Source organism: Chroicocephalus ridibundus, chromosome 7 (assembly GCF_963924245.1).
Source record: "Chroicocephalus ridibundus chromosome 7, bChrRid1.1, whole genome shotgun sequence".
NCBI lineage: Eukaryota > Metazoa > Chordata > Aves > Charadriiformes > Laridae > Chroicocephalus > Chroicocephalus ridibundus.
The window spans coordinates 11,868,727-11,893,224 of NC_086290.1; the positions used below are offsets into that span (position 1 = coordinate 11,868,727).

Consider the following 24,498-nt stretch of genomic DNA (forward strand, 5'->3'; position numbering starts at 1 on the left):
CAAAATCAGACTGGAAAAAGTCTATAAATTACATAAAAGCTTCAAGAAATAGACCCTAATGGCTGATACATAAACAGCATTAGCATCAATAGAGATGTCTGTAAAAAGAAAATACAGAGAATCAGCTCATCACTTTATCCTTCAGAAGTTCTGAAAGGTTAACAAATTTCCCACCAAGTAACCAGATTTATGCCCACAGATTTATGCCTTTTTCACAGACCACACTATCGAGCCTGGGAAATGCCCAGCTTGCACAGCGGGTCAGGACCTCTTGTTCCTTCACTGCCCAGCCAAAATTGCAGGGAACGTTATAGCACACACACATCCACTTAGCACCAGCCTTTGAGACAGATTTGCACAGGGGCTGGCTTAAAAAAGGCTTTTCCTCTTTCCCCCTTTCTGCTCTACACAGCACAGCAGGAGAAGGAACGGCTCAAGGTGGGGACTGTACTCAGAAGGAAGACACGCTCCTTAGAAGCCAGCCAAAGTTCTCCCTGGGTACGGAGTGGTTTGAAGCCACAGCGTATCCTCATATATTCGTGCTGTTTGATTACATGTTAAATATACCTGCACGGGCCATTTGCCTTCCCTGCTGTGCCAAATTATTTCATGTCTCCTGAAAGTTGACCAAAGAAATCCAAAAGAGATTTTTACTCTCCTGGAAGCCTTAGCAAAGAATTGCTGATGGTTTCAGCCACCAGCAGCATCTTTCTGCTTTGCAAAAGACCAGCAGTAATGGATCACCCCACAGCAGGCCAGACACAGCTATTCCATCAGCGCTATCACAAAACAAAAGGTAGGTTTGAAGGACATCTTTGCAGTTGCTCTGAAAAATAACTCATCCATCACTGGGTAGTGAATACCCATCACAAGTGATCTTCAATATGGCCTTAAACCTATTCCAGCTCATCAAAGAGTACAACACATTTGAAACCCTGTTATTTTTACTTTCTGCCTTTCACAGGCAGGCAGCAACCACCTTTTTCTGATATGGCACCAGGGCAAGAGAGTCTTCTCACTAAGCAGCTTTCATGACTGGCTAGAAACAGGGCAACATTGCTCCAGCCATCACACCTTCCTTGCTGAACGCAGCAGATGACACCTGATCATCTGGACCTGAAAGTGGGAATGGGGATAAAAGCCCCTTCTATAAATTGTCATCTACTTCTTGCATCATGCAGCCTTCAAAGGTACAGTGGTTTGATCCACACAGACATATGGAACAGACAGGATGAAGACCACAACAGCCATTTCCACCTGCAGCTGAACCTGCATACCTACGAGTAGTGGTATTATTATGGTTGACTTACTGTTAATGGCAAACGAGGTAGCATTTGCCGTTCACAGTCACCTGGTGCAATAAGACTATCTTGTACATGCACATACGTCCCTCACCGGTGATCAACGGCTACAACTACCTCTATATGTCCCCACATGCTCTCAGGTGTCACCTCTGCGACACTCAGCTCAAGAAGACGAGCCAGCTCACCAGCTGAGCCTACGCTCGTGAGAATCAGCACACAAAGGAGTGAGGTAATTCAACGCAAGGCCAAGACCAGTGTAACTGCATTTTGAACAGGCATTGGAGCACGGTCCTGAGAGATCCCTAAAGAGTGCATCGTGTCAGTAAAGTGTTTTTGGGACCAGGGAAACTAGTCATGGTTGCTGAACTCTTTCTGTGTTTAAGTAAGCAGGACTATGTGCACTCTGTGTTAAATATATGAGGCTTTGCTATTAACTTATCCTCTTAACGAGAATAACCTCTCCGATCCCAGGCCGTGGTTAGCTCTCACATCAAAGGTAGGAACCGTTCAGCCACAGGCAACGTTTGGAATTTAAACAGCTTTGTATATAAGCATCTCATCCAACCGTGAAGCAAACACGGACAGCCAATGTGGCAGACACATCACAATGGCTCGAAGACACTGAAGCAGAGTACTGGGCCAAATTTCTCCAGCTGCGAGATCAGCAGTGTCAGTGAAAGTTGAGTTTTGGCCAATATTTGTTAAATTTGTCAGGGAAACAGCAAATTCTTAGGCATTTAGCTGTGCAGTAGACATTATATAACTTAAGACTTCGTGAATATTACCAAAAAAATGTCAGTGAGTGCGGTATTCATATATGTAAAACACATGTTAAGTACTTCTTAGCAAGAGCTTATTATACTGAGGGCTGAAGGACAATTTAAAATACCCTCCCACAAGGAAGGACTGCATCTCACAGAAGTAATACGCATGGAGACCAGGAGGAAAATGTATGACTTTTAAAGGTGGTCACCTCCTGAACTGCAGCAGGGCAGGCTGCAGGCAAGGAGCTTACTGTTAACAGCCCCGATGTCCTGACTGTGCACAGGAGCGGCAAGAAAAGACACGAATGGGGATGGTGCTTCCAGCAGGTGTTTTCACCTTTCTCACTATCCCCCAGGACAGATAAGTCACGCTCCAAAATGATGAATGAATTAGAAAACTGTGAGCACATCCTACAGCCAGGGAATCAACAAAAACTCCCAAGAGCTGCAAAACTTCTCTTGGGATGAGGGAGGAAACTCCTGAAGGTAAATCACTGCCTAAAGCAATGCCCTCGCTCTGGGTGATGTATGTGGTCACCCAAGTGGTAGCTCGTGACCCACAAATGAGGCCATGGCCACTGCTTTCAGAGGTCACTCCAGCTCCTGACAAAATCCTCGTGTTAGCAGCTACATCTCAGAGCATGCTGACAGGCTTTCCAGCAAGGGCTGGGGGAAGGGATGCATAAATGGGAAAACCAATGGCTGTAATAAGGGCTCCAAAAGCAACAGCAAATCTGTCTCCAGGAGGGCCCAGCGCAGCAATGATGCATTCCCCAGTTCATAAGTTATTACAAGCATACCCCTAATAATGCTTATTTTCATCCTATTCCCCAGCTGTTTCTAATACATTTGTTTTGTTTATTTGCGTGCTGGATCTGAAGACATGTCTGCAGAGCACCGTCTAATTTTTGCTGCAGAGCCCCGGGTATACAACCATCTAGCCAGTTCATTACTAGACGATGCCAAAGGCTGCACTTTGTATCCTGTCCCACGCCTCTCTCCTGCCCCTGCAAGACCTGAGACCTCCTGTGGCAGAAGGACAGAGAAGGACAGAGGGGTGAAGGAAGGGCAGGCTGGGCACTGAGCCATCCTGCCCACTGGTTTGCTGGTTCACCATCATCATAAGCGTGGGACTACACAATGATGGTAGTCTCTCGCCCTTCTACCTGCAAGTCTCACCATGGTCTGCAAAGAAGCCTGAGCACTACAATAGCCCCTTTACCAAAAAAGAGGCACAGGAGCACAGTGCCATGTCCCAGTCACCCTGCAGCCCCTCACACCTGGCTTAGCGTGGTGTGCGCGGACACTATGACTATCCCCAAACTTTTATTACTCCAGTGACACGAGAAAAAAACACAGCATGCCGCAGGAGCAGCTGACAGAATAATGTATTGTTTTAAAGTTGGAGGGACTAAAAAATTTAAAAAGTGGATCCTCGGCATGGCTGAGACACGTTTCAGGACAGACCAGCATCGCACATGCACAGCCTGTCTCCTAGCAGGGATTCCCTGTGCAGCAGAAGCAGCTCACAGTTTTAGGTGAGATGCTGTAATGAGAAGCCAGCTGGGTGAGACGGGAAGCCTAAGGCACGCTTCCACATTAAATGCAGCAAACCTGAAATTGAGAAAAGAAAATTCTTTTTTCCCCACACAAATGCCCCGGTTGGCTGGGGGAACTTGCTGCCGCAGGACGTGGAGGTCAGCAGCTCAAGGGGCTTCCCAAACGGGATAGAGATCTGCAAACAACAAACGCCTCCAGGGAACTGTAAAGATTAATAAAATAAGCAAGAGTTTTGGAAAGAATATAAGCCTACAGACTCTGGCCTGAAAGCCAAACTCTAACTCTTGGAGTGAAATATAAATTATCCCTAGAGAGAGCCCTGCAGGTTTTCAGACTTCTTTCTCTAAGCAGAGTGCAGGGCCTCTGTTGGAGACACCGTCTTGGGCTAGATGGTCTACTCCCGAGTGGCTTTTCCTAGAAAAGCTTCAGTTCTAATCTGAAAAATGCAGCTCTTGGCTTCAAATAAAAATCAGCTGCTGGAAATATGGAAATACTTTCTATACTGAAAAAAAAGTATGCGTAGGCAAGAAGGCGGCCTCCTGTCAGAGCACTGCATGGGGCTTAATCACTTGGCTCCTGATGCCTTCAGCAGGAGTTGTTCATCCCAAGTCCCATGCAATGTTTGAGGAAAGGCAGCCCACATTCTCATAGTTCTCAGAACAGATTTGACTATTTAAAAACTTTGGCATGAAGTTTCTTTAACCAAACAAAACCGAACTCCTTGGGCTAAACCCATCCCTCGAGGAACTCTACTGGAGTCCAGGAGGCAACAGTAGAATTAATCTGGTCCATATTGTTTCTTTCTTCTTCCCTCAGTAAAGCCCTCTCCTGTATTTCTTCTCCCACTCCCACCCCTGGTTTTTGGAGCACTTATCTCCTAGGTTTATCATCACCTATTTGCCTTCCTACCTATTTATTTGCCTTCCTATCTCTTCCCCCCCGCCTCATCCCCCCAGGCCTCAGTGGATTTTATTTGTGTTTGCAGTAAGGTAGCATCTTGGCTTTCTACAACATACAAACAGAAGGGACGTTTGATGTGAGCAGAGAGAGGCAGAACAAAGGAGACGCTATTATTCCCATTGGAGCCTTTGCAAGTTGAGACACAGAGAGATTGACTTGTCCAGTGTCAGACAGAGAGTTTGTGCAGAGCTGAACCCTCATTTCCCCAATGCTTTTCTCATACAACCATCCCTTTGTTTTCTGGCAGAATATAATCCTCCTTTTTCTTCTCTTTACACTTCTTGCTTCCTCCTCCTGCCCTTCTCTCTCCATTATTCTTTCTTGCTGTATTTTTGCCTCAAATATTTACTTTCTGTGTGTGCTAAATCCTTTTTAACCCCTTCCTCCCTTCCCTGCATGCTATTGTCTGTCCCGGCAGGGCTGTGAGCCTTCCTAGTTTGATTTCTCTGATTTTCTACAAGCCATGGAGAGCGGCTTAGCCGAGGGCTGCCGGGGCCTTTGCCGCTGGGATTTTGCTGGCCGAGGCTCATTGGTTCAGAGGCAGAGAGGCCACAGCATGGCACAAGCATTTGGTTGAATAGAAGCAACATGTGCTCCAGACTAGTATTTTAGCACCATCTGGCAGAGATAAATAGGGCTGGACACTCTGCATCTGCCGATCACTCCTCTGTGGACAACAGCCTGATCCCTGATGCAAAGAAAGAACATTTTAGTGCCCTGAGCCCCCCGGGAGCCCGTGAGGCTCTCCTGCCACGCTTCCCCGCTGCAGGCAGCAGAAGAGCAGCTTTTGACTTCACAGAGGAAGGAAGGAAGGAAGGAAGGAAGGATGGAATGATTGAATTGAATTGAATTGAATTGAATTGAATCTAAAGGCAGCACCAGCCACAAAAAATACAAAATTAATCTGTAAACATCATTACCAACAATTATTGAAGATTAACCCAGAGCTATCTACTTCCCTAACAAAGGTTATTATTCTCCTTAATAACCAATAAAAAGTAATACCTGGTCTCACATTTATAGTGCTAGGACTGCAGGTCAGAGTGTGGCAGGGACAAGGTGGAAGGCAGGTTGGACTAGCACCATAGTCCTGGGGCAAGGATGGCAGCTGTCCCCCTCCATGCTCAGTTCGCTTTCTCAAGCAAGAACTTCTCACCTGGTGCTCCTGACACGTCTGCCCTTCCTAAACAAACAGATGCAGTAAACAGACTGTCTGCGTCCAACATACCTTGAGCAGTAAGCACGGCCAAAGCATCCAACACTCATCTGGGGAGACCAGCAGAAGCTGGTCAGACATTGCTGCTATTTTCCGTGGAAGCACAGCTGGCATTGGCTGTGTTTCTCGCCTCATGCAGAGCCAGGGCTAGAGCTTGCTTTCAGCTCTGCAATGGAAATGTAAATAATCCCCGGGACCTTCGTAGACTCATGATGGCTTTCCTGCTATATAACCGAAGACCCACACAGCATATAAGCTTGTGGTTGAAGTCCACTTATTTCTGCACGTGTAAGTGTACATAAACATAGGATTTAGACATATAGGTATGCAAAGTGGGTTACAGGTACCTCATAGAGGATCCAAACATAAATCTGCTGTGAATCTGATATCTAGTACTCCTGACAGTCTTGTATGTAATAAATGTTTTTATACCACCAGACCTAGTTTGCAGACTGACTCACAGACCCATGCCATAGCCTCAAAAGCTGCAAGAACCATGGACACAAAATAGATGCACATGAGATTAATCCCACCGCAGCACATGCCAAGCACTTTATTCCAGCTGAGACAAAAGTTATACTCATTACATTGCTGCATTTATTCTAAAATGAAATGACGAATGTTGTTTTTATATGTAATACTTAGGCTCATTCCAAGACTAATATTATTTTCTCTCTGTTTCCTTATTCTGTCCTTCCTTTTATTAATTATACACCACTACTGCTGGCTGGAACATCCTTCTGGTCACAGCTATTGAGTGGCAATACTACAGAGTACCTCTGCTTCCAAATTTTACCAGTGCTTGTCAGAGGTCCAGCTGCTTTTCTGCCCCCTCTACACTGACAGGCCGGTCCCTCTGATTTCTCCCTGCTTGAATCCCTGCAAAGGGGCGGCCAGTGCCAGCACAGCCCCCTTCCCTCCCCTGCCTCTAACACCCAGTGAGGCCGGGCTGGGGTTTGGGGGAGCTTGCTAATTGCTGAGATTGTTATTCCCTCCACGAGGTACTTGGCAGCATCGAGCCTCCCAGCACAGCCTTTGAATGTCCACACATTTAAACAGTAGCCCCGGCTTGAAAGCATGCCAAAGAATAGGCCAGGCTTCAAGAAAGATACAGCCGCTTGCAGCAAGCATGCAAATTCATTAGCCTCTGCGCACATGTGGCCTCTAATAAGCTGCGTTCAGCATCTGAAGCCTAAAACATCACACCCTGTGCATCCCACCTAAGCCAACAGCCAGGCTTTGCCTTTTCAAACGTGGCACAAAACCATTCAAAGCATCAGAAGGATACCGAATGAAAGCACAACCTGCGGCAAAGCCTCTGCTTCATCTCCATCCATGGGGGATTTTATTAATTTCATTTTAAACACACACTAATAGAGATGCTAAGAGAATGCAATGACTGTGAGTCAGTCGTTTACGTGTTTCCTTTTTATTTTCATCAGGACTTTGGAACCAGACTGAGATCTTTCAGTTCTTACCCTTAGAAAAATAATTAGACATTGTAAGTAGCCCCGTGGATAGCACATCTGACTGCTAGTCAAAAGACTTGGCTCTATTTGTGGTTCTGCTCCTAAATTGCTTTGTGATCCTGAACAAGCTGTTTCAACTGTGCTAGATCTTGGTTTTCCTTTCTACAGAAGGGAAATAATGACTGCCCACATTACTAAAGCACAGTCAGGTCCACAGACCTCAAAAGCACCTTACAAACATGAATTAATTTTGTCTCAAAAAACCTTTCTGAGGCAGGGAACTGCTGCAGTGTACTTTTATAGACAGGCAAAAATGAAGCATCGACAGTAGGAAAGACTTGCTCTGGTGTCTACAGAAAGGACTTTTGGGGCAGGAAAGGGAGTCATTAAGAAAGTTGGAAAAATCAGGTCATCTGACACAAAATCCTGTGTTTTATTTCTCAGTGTGCAAGGGATGGATGTGCTGTCCCAGAGGGAAATGAGTGTATTCAGCACCTTGAGCTTTTAGTCATTAAGTGTCTTGCTGTAGATTGCACTACACACCAGTGACCACCCAGATGTCTTTTATGGTGTTAATAAAGAGCTACGGGCCATTTGTAATCTGACGTCACATTTTAAGCATGGCCACGGTTTCTACCCAAGCCTAGTGTGCATGAATATTTTCTTTTCATTTTGTTCCCCTCTCAATTCCAATTGGATTCCTTATGGAAACATTCCTCTGAATTATATAAACCTGTAAAAAATTTAGACCTGCTGATGGATTCCTGTAGGAAGGATGCAAGTTCTCTGTGAAGTTGTAGAGGTTGGGTACCCAGGGTCTCCTCCTCTATTAAATTCTGTAGGTTAGAATAATTTCCTTTAACTGGCATTGGTTTATTCGACAGGCTTTTTCCAAAAAGCCGCAGCAGGGCATCTGCCAGCACCTGTCACATATCAGTGATGTGCTTAGGGCTTCCCATCCATCTCTCAGAAAGCCGCCCTCTCGGATCCTGGAGGTCCCCCACCGCCAGTAACTTCTCCAGGACAAAAAAATAAAATAAAATATCTAATTATGTACAACATTCAGGAGGCACTTTGCTGAAACGCCAGCCTTACAAAGGAACCATATGCCAGTGCCTCAAGTGTGCTTTGCAAACATCTGCCTCTCAGGGGGATTTCATGCCAGACAGTAAGAAAGCAACTTTAATTAGAGGCCAATTGAGATCCTCGTCCCAAGGCCTGTGACTTCCCTAAAAAAGAAAGAAAAATCCCAAGCAAACAAAGCAATCGCGTTTGCCCCTGTGTTTAAAAACAATCTGTACATTTTCTCTTTTAATGCATTTTCTCTTCTTAATTTTTCTGACAGGGTTCAATGTGCCCTGTCTGAACGGGCGCACAGGCTGACAAAGTTCCCATTGCCTTCAGAAAGATCCCTGCCCGGGAAGGATGGCTGTGCCTAGTGCAAGTGTCACCGTAGGTTTTAAATTAGTCATTCTTGATTGTGGTTCGTCCAACATTCACAAACTAGCACCTCACTATTAATTAGGCTTACATTTCCCTCTGTCTCACCTCGCCTCACATCCCAACAGATCAGGTATATTTCTTCCTTTGCTCATCCCCTTCAGTCCCTCTTTCTTTCTGCTAGGGTTTTTGATTGCAGCTTGCAGCTACTGTGTCATCCCGTGAAGCTGATTTTTTTAAAAAAATAACAAAATGAAAACCCAAACTTGCAACACAAAGCGGAGTTTTCCCTTCCCGTGCATGAACTCCCTGGTTAGGGATAAAGCAAGATCCATGCCCTAAGCTCTTGAAACAGGGCAGGCAAGTAGAAACCACCCCTGCAGAGGGGTACGTGGGAGAGCAGCCCAAGCCCTGCGGGGAGCGCAGAGGCTGAGCAGGACACACCTGAGTAGGACACAGTTCAGCCAGACCAGGCGGCGGCAGGTCTCTGGGTGATGCACCCCCGGGCAAAACCAGCAAAACCAGGACGGCAAGAACAGCAGAAGGCGGCACGCCAGCTAATGTCAGATGCAGCACGTCCCCGTGGGGGCACAGGGAAGGCTCAGGGGCTACGCTGTGATGCTGGGCTGCTCCGACAGCAGCTCCCCACAGCCCTTACCTGGAGAGCAGGACCTCCCTTCACACCCCGCTCTTCTGTCTTTATGTCAGTTTCCCAGGATCTACGCCTCTGCAAACCAACCCAAAAATGACCCCAGCCCACCGACAGGGACTGTGCGTAACCCACTTGCAGCTGACTTCAGATTGCCCACACCTCTCTAACGAAGCACCGAACTGTAAAGCGGCGGCGGCAGCAGCTCCTCCAAGGGTCTCGCAAGGAAACTCTCTGGGTGTAACAGCAATCGGTTTAACTTCCCTGACAACATCCTAAATCTAAACAAAACCAGGGCAAACATTTTACATACATCAGCGGGAGGGGGAAGGCAAGACACTGACAGAACTAAATAATTTATCTGCCTCTCTTACGGATGCTGACATTTTTGACACACATTAAACATTAATGAAAATCATTTTATGGATGGCTGAGTCATGCCAGTCAATGCATAATCTCCTGCCTCTCCACCTGCCCCTTTCACCCTCATCTGGCTCCTATCGTGGAGTGCAGCCACTTGTAACTCTGTCCCCTGAAAGAGGCCGGGCTGCCCCAGATGCCAAAGAGCAGCGCGAAAGCACCGAGGGGGCTGAACAGACCCTAACGAACACATGGACAAGAACCGAGCCCACCGAGTCCTAACCCCGCTGCTGTTACATTCACTAACCTGCTGTTTTGTTAATTAGCTAACACGAGATGCTGTGAATCATTTTGGAAAGCAAATTACCTCTCTGATTTCTAAAAGCTTCCTAGCTGCATTTTTTTTTAAACTTACTATTTTTTTCCTTCTCTCAATGTATAAATGCCAATTAAATTACTGCCTGCCTCTGTTTAATCTAATGTTAGCTTTCTCATATTTTCAGCCTCTCCCTAATGCCAGTACGGCCCCTTATGCCCAAATCTCTTTAGCATGCTAGTATAAATGTTTATAGCCCTAAGACTTACGGTTGTAAGAAGCTTGACATTTTTGTGGTAAAAACCTGCAATGTTATTGTAATGTTGAATAGAAGAGGATCACCAAAGGGTTGAAAATGCAGTTTTCCTTTAGTTTGTTCCAGCCAAGGACACATATAAAGAGATGACTGGGATTAAAACCTCACTAGCTGTCTGGATCTCTTCCTGGACAAGCAGTCCTTAAATTTGCTGAAATGATACTCAACAGAAGGTAAAGTTACACAAAGCCACTGGGCAGCCTTCAAAGACAGAGGATACACATTTAATCTCATCTTACATATCCCATTAGACTGTGAGACTAGGCGCCAGAGTTACCAGAAATATGTTCTTCATCCCAAACGTACCTTTTTTTAATGGAAGGGGCTAAAATATATCTAACGAGATTATCGCCTAAACTCAGTAAATTGGCTTCTTTTCACTAAGGGGGAGCTCAGAGCTGCACAAATAACTGGCTACAGGTTAATGAGATCTGACTGATCTCCAGAGGGTGCAAGCTGCTGCTGTATAGATCCCCGACAGCTGGAGTCAAATGACCATCCAACTCATCCCTAAAATACAGCGAAATGGTTTGGGGCCCCTCTTTCCAGCCCACTGCCAGGTTGCAAATGCAAAAGCCACAGACCTGACCTTGTCTCCTTATTTTTTAATTTCAACAGAGGTGACAGAAGTGCAATAAATCGGCAATGATTTTTTAATTTCGCAGATTGCACTGTAAAATCCTTTTCCCACGCACATCTTCCGTTCTTCTGAAGGGATTTTGCTGGTTGGTGGTTTCCCAGATTTCAGTTTCACTGAGCAGCATGGTCTGCAAAAACAGCAATTCCAGGAAGGAGGAAACTGTCACGCACAAAGTGTCTGTAATAGTCCACAAAGTTCATTAGAAAGGTCTCCTAGAGATAGTGAAATTATACATTGATCACAGATGACCTACTGCAGCCTGCGGTGTCTTACCAGGATCTTGCTACAGGCAGCTGCCGAGCCGCATTTGAGTACAATACTGCTGAGTAGACCCCAATCTAAACCCAGCTAAGTCAACAAAAGGATGTTTATTACCTTCAGTAAATTAGAGATGAGGGAAAAACAAAGCTTCTCCTTTCCCCCACATCTCCTACTGCAGGTGAGATTTCACTCCCCCAGCTGCAGCAGTTTTAATAACTCATTTTTATGTTTTTCCCCAGCCAGGAATCCATCCTGCGTACACATCTCATGCGAGGCATCCCTACTCTGCAACACAAACATGCAACCACACGCACCTTCTCATATTTTCGTTGTAGCTTTGCTGATAAAAGGACAGACCACGTCCACATTTCCAGCCTACGACACAGCCTGGGGTTTCCATGACCTTTTCCTCCAAACTCCAGCTCTGCTGCTGGAATGACTTGTCCATTATGTTAGTTGTTCAATAACTCTTAGGCGCTAATACAGCTTTGAATAAATGACAAATCACAGTCAGAAGCCAATGAAACATTAGGAGCAATGACAAAACAAAAATGGCAAATTAACTGCACAAAGAAAAGAAAGAAATGCACTGATATTTTTCTGCCTGCTTCCAGAGCAAAGGCAGAATGAAAGGCGGGCTGGAGATAACAGATTCATCACGCTTTGGCTTCATTACTATAATAATTAATTTATATTAGCAGGTGCACATTAAGAAGATCTGTTTCCACCCCTCTGCCACCACCAGCTGGTGCAACATGCATGTGTCAGTCACGGGAAATAGTAGTTGTGCTGATGCTCCTCACCATCCATCTTACGTCTGCATCCTGCCCTGTCCGCAGCTTTGTTATGGGGTCCAGTCAGCAGCACTGGTACAGGGCTGCACAAACACATCGTGGAGAGCAGTTTCTACCCAGAAGTGCCTAAAACGGCCAAAGTCAGATATGGTAGGAGACAACCAAACACGTAATGGCATTTCCCATGTTTCATGGCAGCTGACTGATGGCAGCTGACTGATGGCAGAGCACAGGTGTTATGGCCAGGGATTCGAGGCAGGACATTTATAATAACTTTTCCTAAACCTGAAATTTATAAACCTGCACTGGAAAAGTAGCTAGGATCTTGTTCCTGAAGAACATATCATGGAAATGGTCATGCGTCCACAGATCTCTGGTTTATACCTCATCCAGTGTATCCCACCGCAGGATTTAGCCCAGTGCCCACCAGCAGGGTTCAGGGATACTACATGGGACTGAGAGGGCCAGAAAAATATCCTCTTGGTAATGCCTACTTAAATTTTGTGGTCTGATGAAAATGCAGCCTGTGGAAATGCATCGACACTCTCTACCACTTCCCTGAGAAGCCCTATCAAATATTGCAATATCCATTTATAGTGAGGTGTACATTAACTGCAGAAAGCTGAGATACATGACAGTGACTACTAATGAAAGCTGCAAGATAAAACAACAATGACATGCTTGTGAATAAAAAAATGCATATTGAAATATTATGGAAAGAAAGTTACCATGCAGGAGAGGTACCAAATCCAATTTTCCGAGTTGTATACTGGCTTAAATGATACAGACAAACAACCTCTTCACAGCCATGAAATGCTTCTTTGGAAATGTTTTGTGAACTCACGCACACAGAGAAAGACAAAGAGATAAATAGTCTCTTCTTCCCCTGCACTGAAGAGCTACAGTACTAAGCACACTGCCTGCTATAAGACTACAGACAATTAAGGATGTGTCACTCTGAGCAGTATCTCTGTCCGCACGTATCTAATCTGCCCATTACCATCATCCTCAGCCGCTGCAAGACGACCGTGCACAGAAATCCTACGTTATGGGAATAAATACCCATTGAAGCCAAAATGGCAAGTCAGCTGAGCACATAAATTGCCCAGATTCTACCCGAGGAAAAGAATAATTATTTTTCCAAATCCACTTTAAAACCCTCACTAAAGAATACTTTCTGAAGAGGTCAAGCCCTGATGACAGCTAATACTTTCAAATGAATCTTTGTTATTGCCCAAATACAAAGAGCTGTTTTAAGGCATCAGGACAGAAGAATGCCTCCTCCAGGAGCGAGCCTGCCCGCATTTGTATAGATCATCACTTAAGTGTTGGGTAAGTCATATGACTTGCTGGCTTTGAAAGGTTGCACTTTGATGTCCAATGGACAGACGTCAGCATAAAAAGGTAGGGGGGAAAAAAATCCAAGCTTTACAATTGACAAAATAACAAGAGAGCTTGTGTGTGGAGACCAAATAAGCAACAGCAACCCAGCTACCTCCTCACCCCTTTGCTTCCAAAAATTGTTTAGCAATAGTGTAGCTACAAAAGTGCCAGTCATGTGAAGAGCGCTACCTGCTCAGCAACGTGGCTCTTCAACTACTCACGCTACCCCTCACTCGGGAGCACCCACCACTGCTAGGAAACAGGTCCCCAGCGAAATAGTGCACTTGAAGCTGTAACACCATTTAGTGCCTTGGGTGTCAATTGTTTGAGGAATAGTGTGTTGTAGCTTACGCTACCACTGTCACTGCTGTTCCAGGGATAAACAGAAGGCTTCTGTCATCAGTGTTTTCAATCCAGCCCTTTTCACAAGCGCTGCTATTCAATTATAATGATTGTTTTGTTAAGTGTGGTTCTACTCGGAAAACTGACTCCATAAAAATAGGATCATGGAGTTCATGTTTATTGCATCTCAATGATTTCCAGATCAAACGCAGTCAGTTTACAAGTAAAAAAGATGTTTAGTTTGTTTTTCCAACTACCAGGTCTACAAACTCATGCTGGGATCTAGAAGTTAAGTTGTCATCTTTTTGGCTTGTACGATTGCAAAAGGAACGAAAAAGAATTCTGCTCGCCCACTCCCGGAGCGGCTGCATATTTCCAGCTTCAACAGAGACAATAAGGAATAAAAATGAAGACAATATTTTCAAGCCCACTTATCTAATTCTGCGCTTCAGGGCTCCAGAAAGGTAATCTGATTTTAAAAGCTACTCCAAGGGCAGCTTAAAGTGACAAGACTTAAGTACCACTTAAAATCTTACTGCATATTTAGGTACCTAAATAGTATGTACCTAACTTTAGGCATCCATTTTTCAAAACTGTTCCCCTTAATTTAGTCAGCAAATTAATCAGATTTGCATGTGATTACACATAGATAGCAGATCATTTCAGTAGGAAGGTGCTATTTTTATATAGACACTTGTCAGAGCAGAACTGCATGTTAAACTAAAATTTATGAGTCTGCAAGCTGTGTCTGTATTAACTATTTGGCAGCTGTAAATTACTGCATTACAGACATCACCGACTTTCTTACACAGACACACGTGTGTACGTGTAACTTCACCGTTTCCCAGCTGTCTGCCTGTAAAACCTCAGCGTTGCAGGGTTTAGCAGGTTTCTCTCATGGCAACTCCTACAGGTCGTAATCAGGTATCTGAGCCCCACTATCATGCACGTGAAAGAAACAAACTGTTCTAGGGACATGGTTTGATGTGGATTAGCTTCCTACCACACCAACAGACAGATACTCCAACTCTTTGTCATGATCCCTACGAGTTCCCTACAGCAAAGCCTCCACTTTTCAGTCATGCCTTTGCTTTTCTCCATTTCATCCCTCCTTTTTCCTTATGGGATCCTGTGCCAACTGGTTTTGGATGCCACTGGTCAAACATATCCCAGTGCTACTCTGTAGAACCCAGAATGATGGTTGCCTTGAGCCTTGCAAAGATCTGCAGAAGTCTTAGCTAACAGCTGTATGTGAAACATGGATTTATTGAGGGTAAACCAAGGAAACCCATTAACCAGTTGTCAAGAAATGTTCCTCCATGACCCATGGCACAGCTGCACTAATGCTGATTATCCCATCTAGTTCTGGGCTTTGCCTCCTCCAGCCTTGCACCACTGGGAGTTAATGTTAGTGTCTGATGGCAACCAAAGAGATAATGCAGAAGAGCTTACAGGAAAAGTGGGCTGAAAATAAAGGCTGGGAACATGGCCAGCGTTTACAGATGTACTGAGTTAACGAGTTTGGAGGAATTTTCCAAAATACTATCCAGTTTTACACACCCAGCCTTTCCACACTGGTTTCACCAACCAGAGGTGCTTGCTTTTCAGGGGCAGTCCTTCCAGACCATTCCTGACCGTTACTGTGGCTCTCTCTCCTTCTCCATCCCCCTCCAACAAGGAGAGGCAAAGGTGTTTAATTAAATCCAAATGTTATCATTTTCAGCTATGTGTAAAATTGTTGATTTGGAAAGCACCGTGCCTGGCTTTCATCATTAAGGAGCGCTGTGATGAATGTCACATCAGGCCAATTACGGCAGTTATGGCGCTGAGAGATGTATTTCTGTTCTCTGGTTCTCTTTATATATTCAAGTGTAAAGCAAAGGAAAGTGCAGCAGCAAATGCTAATTGCACTGCTTAGGACGAGCTCGCTCCCAAGGAGCTCCTTCCAGGGCCCCTTCAATCACAGAACTACTTAGTGCCAGGCAATTGCCAATCCCTTCCCACTCCAGCCCCAGCCAAGGTCTTGCCTGTGATGATGAAACCTGCCTGGAGATTTTAGAAACCTATAGTCACGCAAGACAAGTTTGTTGCTCCTGCAAACGAGACACTGCTGACTTGTCTTCATAAACTGTCAGGGGGATGCTGAAACCAGCAGAGTGAGAAGGAATGGGTGTACTTGTGGCTCACTCCGTCCTCCAGATGATATTTTCCCATCACGTAGTCACAGCTCGTGCTATTTGAGTCATCCTCATCTGAGAATGCAAATAGTTCCCAACCGGTAATACAGCATTTCTGCTTGCAGGCTTAGAGCTTGGCTTCTCTCAGGATGCTTCAAGCTGAGTGGGGTCCTGGCGAGCCAGGGGCTGTTTGCTGTCGGTGGAAGGGGTCCATGTACACCCTTGTCCATGTACTCCATGTATACCATGTACACCATGTGCTTTGCAGAGAGGGAGCCCGCAGGACAAAGATGGACGTCAGCAGCAGATCCTGATGCAGGGGCTGAAAGAGCTGTGGTCTGATGGTTGGGCAACGTTGCCCTGAAGAACAAATTTCTGCTCTGTAAAAGCTGATCCTCATGTCCTGCTGCAGGAAGGGTGTTGTTCCAAACCCTGGTCTTGTAGCAATGCGATAAGCCTTGAACAACCCCTAATTTTCCTCCACATTGGGCTCAGTATGGGAAAGCCTGTGTTATAAAATCTAGCCAGTGCAGCTGCCTGATGGTAGGCAATGAAATGATTTAGGTTGGAGGGAAAAGGGGGCCCTCACAATACCACTGGCTTTAGCCTTTGCATTAAACCCTGTCCTTAGTCATGCCGATGCCAAGAAGAGCAGCTATACGCAGTTTTCAGAGAACTGCAGATTTATCCCGCTGAAATCATCCTTCAGTTCCACACTTCCGTATGATTTTCTTCATGGCTTCTCTGTGAATTATTCTAGTTCCATATAAGAAGAAATGGATATGCCTCGCTGTTTACAGCACAGGAGTTTGCACAGCTACTGACTCAGAACTGAATGCTTACTGCTGGATTCCCAAGAAAAATAACACTAAATTGGAGTTTAGGTTGTGTAAATTCAGATATCTAAAAGCAGAAGTAGCATTTTGTGGGAAGTTGTAATTATTCCAGACAACCAAGAGAAATCCAGAAAATTCGGAGCTGAGTTAACTGTAAAAGATGTCTAAAGTATGTAAAGCAGTCTTAGGGCATACCAACAAAGTTGCAGAGAGCCTTCAGGGATGCCAGGAAACAAGTGTACAGCTATGGCTAGTGTGCAGTACTACTGATAGCTACAGATTAACTCGATATTGAAAGCCCATTTCATTTTTTTATCTTTCCCTTATTAAATTATTTTAGTATGAGAAAAAGGAGACCATCTGTCTGCTGAGAGTAACATGCAGGTATACCACATTAATCTGGCAATAAAGCCATCATGGACAATCCCTTGGCTCAAAGCCTTGGCGTGTGTATCTTACTCAAAAGTTGTCTATAGATTAATTTAGCCCAGGGAACAGTTATTGCCTCATAAATATGGGATGTTTCTAACCTTTCATTTACCTATCCTCCCACAAAAATAAGAGACGGTGGAGATGCCCAGGCATCAGGGCAAGTCCTGACTCCTTTTCGTGGCTCGTTTAAGAGAGCTCTCCAGAAATTAACATTGAACCCACACTTGCATTTTATTCCTTGGAAGGAAATGGCCTTCTCTTCCTTGGTGTACCCTCTCCAAATGCCTGTGAAGGAAGTAACTCATGTCACAGCAATGATAATAAAAGCTGCAGGTGGCCCAATATGTGAGACCTTCTCCCAGCTCCATGTGGCTCTGCCTGAGGTCTTGCTGTGCCCGCTCTGGTCTCCAGGAAGCTCTGACATTTTCCTTGGTCGTCCCAAGATATGGAAGGATAATGGTTACGGGGGTTAGCCTGCAAGATTTGCTTTTGAATCCCAGCCACAGACGTAACGTGTGATCACACGCAAATCCTTTGCTCTTCCTGCATCTTGCTTCACCCATATGGTGGGGACAGCATGTTTCTTTACCTCCCGAGAGCAGCCACAGAGCCTGGAAGCAGCATCTTGTCTTTTCACTGGCCAAGAAAATTTCTTACCATCAGTGGTAAGTGGGTGTTTTCTCTGTACAGTTTGCTCAAAGGGAAATTAAAAGGCAGAAAGAAAAGATGTAAAGCTGTTCTTGAAAGAAAACATGTCCATCTCTAGAAAACTGAGAAAATATTCAAGTGCCACTCATTTAGCAATGCTGACAAGTAAAGTCTCGAGCAATTAGTCTGATGACTGCTTGAACTTCACTGGGCATAATCTAACTTGCTGTCAGTCCAGGCCACAGGCCATTTGCAGCACATGGTGGTCGCAGAGAGCTATTCTCAGCTGCCCCACTGTTTTGACCCAGTGAAGACGTTCAGGTGCAACCCACCATCCAGTACCAATTTTTAGTAGAGTAAATGAGAAACAGGAGTGGAGAATATTACATTCAGAAAGAAAACCAGCTTGTCTGAGTAATCCCTCAGCTTTCAGCACACGCATCCTTAAGCAGGATCGCTCGTATCCCAGAGCAGCTGCCATGGAGAACGACGTGCTTGGAGGCAAAGTCCATGTACCGTGTGGGTGAAGGAAGAGTGTCATGGGAAAGCCAAGTCCCTCATTGAGGTCATGCATGGGGTTATCCCAGGCTCAGGATAAGCCCCTTGCGTAGAGCCCTGTGCCATGCACCACACTGCCTCCCCTGACAAAGCCCAGGACTGAATTAGTCACTTGATTATCCTCCATGTTGCAGATATTTACAGGCATTTTTACTAAACACTTCAAAAAGGTGCTTGTCTCAGGAGTCTGTTTACACATTCTCAATCTTCTGAGCTTTCAAACATTTCATTAGATCTTCAGAAGGTATGGAGTGGTACCGCCTGTAGTCTGGGTGGTGGAAGAGGCATTTAAGCACAGAGTGGGTGTCAGTCTTCCTCCTCAAGCCTTCCTTACATCTGACAATGACTGCACCACATTTCCAAGCAATAATAGTTCCAAAAGTTGGCAGACTTGAAAATAAAACATGGAGCCACGTACTTAATTGCCTGGGTACTGAAGCATATAATTTCTCTATATACAAGGCTCAAAGCTGCCAACACAGTTGCAAAAAGGAGCTTTGGTGTGGGGCAACAAGCACAAGTCTTTTGTAAACTGTTTTTTGCAGGAGAAGCAAGAACATCTGGTCACCAAAACTATCACCTTCAAGTTTTAAGACACATTCCCCAACTCTGTGTAGAATTTTCAGTGAAATGAGGTTGAAGATACTGGCCTCAATAGGAAAACCTACAGATTGAAATCTGGAGTAATCAGCTGTTGGTCTCTACTCAGGTGAGACTCAGGTGAAGCAGAATTGGTACCAAATTACCTCTCATGTTTAAAGTTCTTGTCCTGTACAGCTGCATGTGAGGCGCTAAGCAGGGCATAGAGAGAAAGCTGGCAGCCAGTGGTGTTTGACGTGTGGCTAAAAACAAAGACGGCTTCAGAAAAGAAGAGAAAGGTTCACCCTGCTCCCAGGCCTCCAGTGTCAGAGTCGCGTTTAGACCAAACCCAATATTGCTAAAGAGGAGACTCATCAGTGGCACTATAGCTTTCCACTCTGGAAATACTGGGTTTGATGGAGTCTGTGATTTCAAATTGGGTCAGCAAACCAATAATATAGCCAAAGAAATTCTAAAGAAGTTAATATAAAAAGCAGGGAAAAAATAGCAGTGGGTAGCAGAGAAATGTTATATGAAGATATTAATGACTAGGCGATCTTTGTCCTTAATCCCACTTTTCTGCAACGGAAACCACAGGACTTGTAGCTATGAGTCAAATTTGTTCCTCCAGACAGGAGAAGCATCCAAGATCTCAAACGCATCTCCACCACAATAGGTCCTGGCCCCACGCTCTTCTGGCACATAAGGCCAATTTCCAAGGCATTTCCAAGGCCTTCTTTAGGCCGAAACCCAGATTTTATTGTGAGGGGACTTGTGCTGAAAGCCACTCAGCAAGTCACAAAGAGACATGCTCACCTCCGAGCTATCCAAGCTGGAGACGTATCTGCCTATAGGAAGTTCCCGTTAGAGAACTTGTGTAATCTGGGAGTCAATGCGTATCACTTATTCAGGCTGCATACTTTTTAATTCAAGCCACAGATACACATTATTGCTTTAAAACAGGGTAATCCAACTACCCCATGTCCTTCCTTTAACCCAACTGGAATTTATAGGAATTTAATGGAATATATAGGACTTTCCCAAAAGAACAAGATTGTGTGATAGCTGAGAACTGCCAGGCCTTTCCAGCTGAAAGTGCAATGGGGTGAAAACAGACAGTTAATCAGTGAAAATGAGGACAATGAGTCAAAAGAGAAAGTGAGAATGGAAGAATCTCATGCTTTTTAATGAAAATATTATCTCGCTACATTGCATGATTTAAAGTCAAAAGAAGAAAATTTGAACGTGGCACAAGTTAAAAGAATTACATTTTCATACAGATTTTTTTAATCCTGTCTTCTAAATAGTCAATAATCTGTTGCACATAAAACTGTAGGATGGTAATTGGAAACAGAGTCTGGTCCCATGACAGGAAATAAACTCTTATCAATGGCTTTTGCAGATCTCAGTCAAACGGTTGGGAAATTGGTAGTCCTGGAAATTAATATGTAAGATCACGATCTTGGAGAAGGATATAGCAAATACACTTATCTATAATGAGTCCATACTGGTTTTTTTGCCACAAAGATAACCCTTGAATAAGAAATACAGCCATTTCCTGGTTTGGATTTTGTCAGGATTCCTGGTAATAGCATTGAGGAGAAAACACACGTAATTTGCTTGGCAAACTGAGACAGACTCCAGCTTCCAAGCAAGCGCAAACAAGAGGTTTTCTAGCATCTCATGAGCTGAGCTAAAGACAATAACAGAGCATTATATAACGTGACAGAAACCCATTTTCCCCACAATCCATTAGTGCAGCTGAATCACTCAATCCTGCAAACTGCACTGATCATTCAACGTTAATTGGGGCAAATTAAGTCATAATTTATGACTTCTCTCCTTCATAATTACTTATGGAAGGAAATCGTGAGGAACCAACAATTAAGATGATGGGGAAAAGCTTCAGAATAATTTGTTGAAAATGAGTGTCCTTTCTTTTCTTTTCTCTCTCTCTCTGCTTACAAACAGACTAGTAAATTACCTCTCGGTTACCTGGGTCATCATTTACAGCTATGCCCCAATAGCCAACTCACTGGAGACAGAAAATTCACAGCCCACTTTCTCTACATGCATGGATAGGACTTATGTCCATATTTGTATGAGAGACACCTGATGGCCAGTGGACACCCTAGCATGATACTACAGTGGAAAGTATTTTTAGCAAAAAAAAAAAAAAAAGAATAAAAAGGTGAAAAAAAGGGGGAGGATTAAAGAGAAGAAACCAGTACAGCAAGGAGATCTGGAAACCAAGGGAGGAATCCACAAGTCCGAGGCCAACGCATCAGTAGACTGTCAGTTCTGGAACAGCGTGACTTGTGCACAGGGCCTGTGCCTCTCTTTTTCCAGAACGAAGATTTGGACCCTTAATGAAATCAAGGAACTGTTTCAATCAAGACCAATAACTACTGCTTATCTTATATGCACAGAAAAGGAAATTTAACTTAGGCTCAAAGGCAAATTACAAAGAAAAAGGAAACTTCTAGCAATGTAACCTCATAACCAATTATTCCTTTCACAGCCTATTATTCCTTGCATATTGTCAGTCCTCTTCAGTTAAATGCCCAGTGCTATTTTAAACACTATAAATCAGTGCCAGTTCAAATGGATGTTGTAAATTCACACAGATGAGGAAGACATACATCCAAGCCATAATTCTTTATTCCAGGCTAACTTGCTCAAGTTATAAACTGCCTTTTTGGACACCAAACAGGCCTGACTGATGCATTTTTCCACAGTGATCAGAAGACAGGGTGCGGAGTTGATAAGAACGTGATGATATTTGGCAGTAAAACCTCATCAAAACTTTCCAGACAAGATAATATTCAAATCCAGAATCTGGAATAAAAGCAGTATGCACTTTCTTGCCCAAGCTGAAAATACACGATCACTTTGTTCCCGTTTTACTCCTGTCACACACTGTTTTCTTAAACAGAAGGTATTTGTTGTAGAAAAAACCTAAAGGAGTTGATGTGAATAAAAAAGCTTTGGTTCCTACCCTGCCTTCCTGTTTATCACGTAGCAAATCTTGTCTGAATTTCTCTACATATGCAAAGATAACTAGCAGCTAAATAACATACTGCAAGCAAATATATCATTACAAGGCCAAGTCAATACATACAATCCATGCATGAAACGCCCTCTCAAAGAGAAGGGAAATCTTGACACGGAGTGATTACAGATTCAGAACCAGGTGGTAGCGTGGAGTGTATAAATCAGTGAGGAGGTTAGCCCTCCATTTGTGTTTTTGAAGATAATGTGTGTTTAAACAAAAAAATGGAGCAAGATAGAGACTAGACAGCTCAAATGATGGCTGTCGTCTCAGGGAAGAACACAAACCCACGTTAATGCAAAGGGTGACGATGCCTTCCCACTTCTGTGGGTGCACAGCGGAGAAGAAGAGAAGAATTTTGGGGACAGCTCACATGAGGAAGTCTTCACGTCAAACAGCAGTGGAGCGTACAGGTAGCAGCTGTAAATACACTTGAGAAGCTACCACAGTGAAAAATTTGGCAGAGCAATTGCCCATCTTCGAGGCAAGAGAGATCGCTGCCCCAGCCTGCTGTGTCACTAGTGCTCAAGTTAGCCCCGTTTGAGCCAACCTCTCATCCATTTTGCCACTGGCAGCATAGGTGTAACGACAAGAGCAACTCTCCCACCTGGAAATTATTCCTTGAACCTCTCTGTTCACTGCAGGAGTTTGGGTCTGGAATGGAGATATTCAGGGCAGTGAAAAGGCAGAGCCTCAGCAGCAACAGCTGGATATGGCTTCAGGACGGAGATGCTCCTTGCTCTGTCCCCACAGTCTCCCCTCACCAGTATTAGCTATGCAGGCTTGGAAAAGAGACCTGAGTGAGGTGGGGTTGTGTTATGCTGGCCCCGTGTATGTGGACCAACTTCCTTGTATTATGAGAGAAGCACCATCCTACTAAGCTCAGCGATGATGGACATCATTTTCTCTGCCAAATTTCTCATCTCTCAGGTGTCTCTATGAGAATCGATGGTTCTTTTTGTTCTTGCCCGTAGCAGCAAACCAAAAATAACAAAAAGCACTACTAAGCATTTTGTGGCTGTTTTGAAATACCACAAACTCTTCTGACAATAGACCAGGATTTTCAAAGGGATGTCCATTTGGGGAACTTAGTTCCTTAGCAACTGCAGGAGTCCTCTAAAGGAGTAGAGAGTCCAAGAACACAAGTGATGAGCATGGTCTAAACCTAACTTCTTGTCAAAAGGCTCCAGTAGGGTAACTTGAAAATATAAACCCTCAAAACCTTTGCTTCCACTGGCAAAATCTCATCCCCAGTGTCATATCAGGCACAGCCTTCTGTATCTGACCCCCTTTGCACGCTCCTCCTGCTCCCACTAAAGCAAATAGGTGTTTTGTCAGTGCTGCAAGCAGGTCCTGTTTCCATTAAAATCAATCTTTCAGCATGCTTAGGAAGTTCAAGCAAGCACTTGGCTGTAAATCTGAGGGTTTTATCCAGACAATGCTGTTAGCTGTTGCTGAATGTAGGAAACGCTGCAGATTGACCTAACACTTCTTCTAAACAGGAGTTTTACTACATCTCCTGTGTCAGTCACAGAAGTGATGGGCGGAAAAAATGTTCATTGTTATTAAAAAGGAAAGTCAGTTCCCAAAATAAGATATATCACACTCCATCATTTCTCTGCCAAACATTGCCGTGTACTTAATGCCTCCACTAGGAAAAGAGATTAAAGAGAATTGTATAGATCGGATTATTGAATGACAAACTCTTTCAACCTGCAATTCTGAAAGCATAAAGTTCTGCCGTCCCACCCCACACTTCAGCAGCTGGAATATCAGATCCATCCAAGGCTCGCTGAATCCACTGCTAGAGAGAATGAGGCTTTACCCTGTGATGCGAGTTTCCTTTTACTGTTGGAGGGGAGTTTTTCTATTAGTCCGAAACAGAGAGCAGCGCAGCTGAGCAGAACACAGAGCAGTTTTGTCCTTTTCACTTGCCCTGCTGAATGGCCTGTCAGCAGTTCAGTCTATGTATCATGAATGCTAAAGTACTGGTTCAGACTGGTGTCCTCAATAGACCTGCTGTGGTACCAGGCAGCCTCCTAATTCCCAGCGCTGCAAGAGCAGCACAGCAGAACAGATGAAAAAATCCTCTCCCCCCAAAAACCCCAAACTTCCTCCTTTCTCCCACATTTAACATTTCTGCTCTCCATTTCTGCGTTGCTGAATATATATCTGGGACCTGCTCAATTGCATTTCAGTGCTACACGCTTTATCCCAGCCCTCCACTGGGAAACAGGAATCACTTCAGGTGCCTCTTCAAGCAAATTTCTTTGGTGGCCTCCTGTTTCCCCTCTCTCCTCCTCCCCCAGACTTTTTCTGATCTCTGAATAATTTGTTCACACAGTATTGCTTCCTTCACCATTAGAAGCCATAAATCAAAACACAAGCACTGCAAGACCTTACATTTTCAGAATCTATTACTTTTTTGGTTTCTTTGGAAAA

The 24,498-nt window shown here is 44.4% G+C and overlaps 1 protein-coding gene across 8 annotated transcripts in view; it reads right to left on the bottom strand.

Moving 5' to 3' along the window:
- KALRN (kalirin RhoGEF kinase) overlaps positions 1–24,498 on the bottom strand; it is a 527,586-nt gene that overhangs the window by 363,427 nt on the left and 139,661 nt on the right. The gene's annotated exons all lie outside the window — the stretch shown is intronic.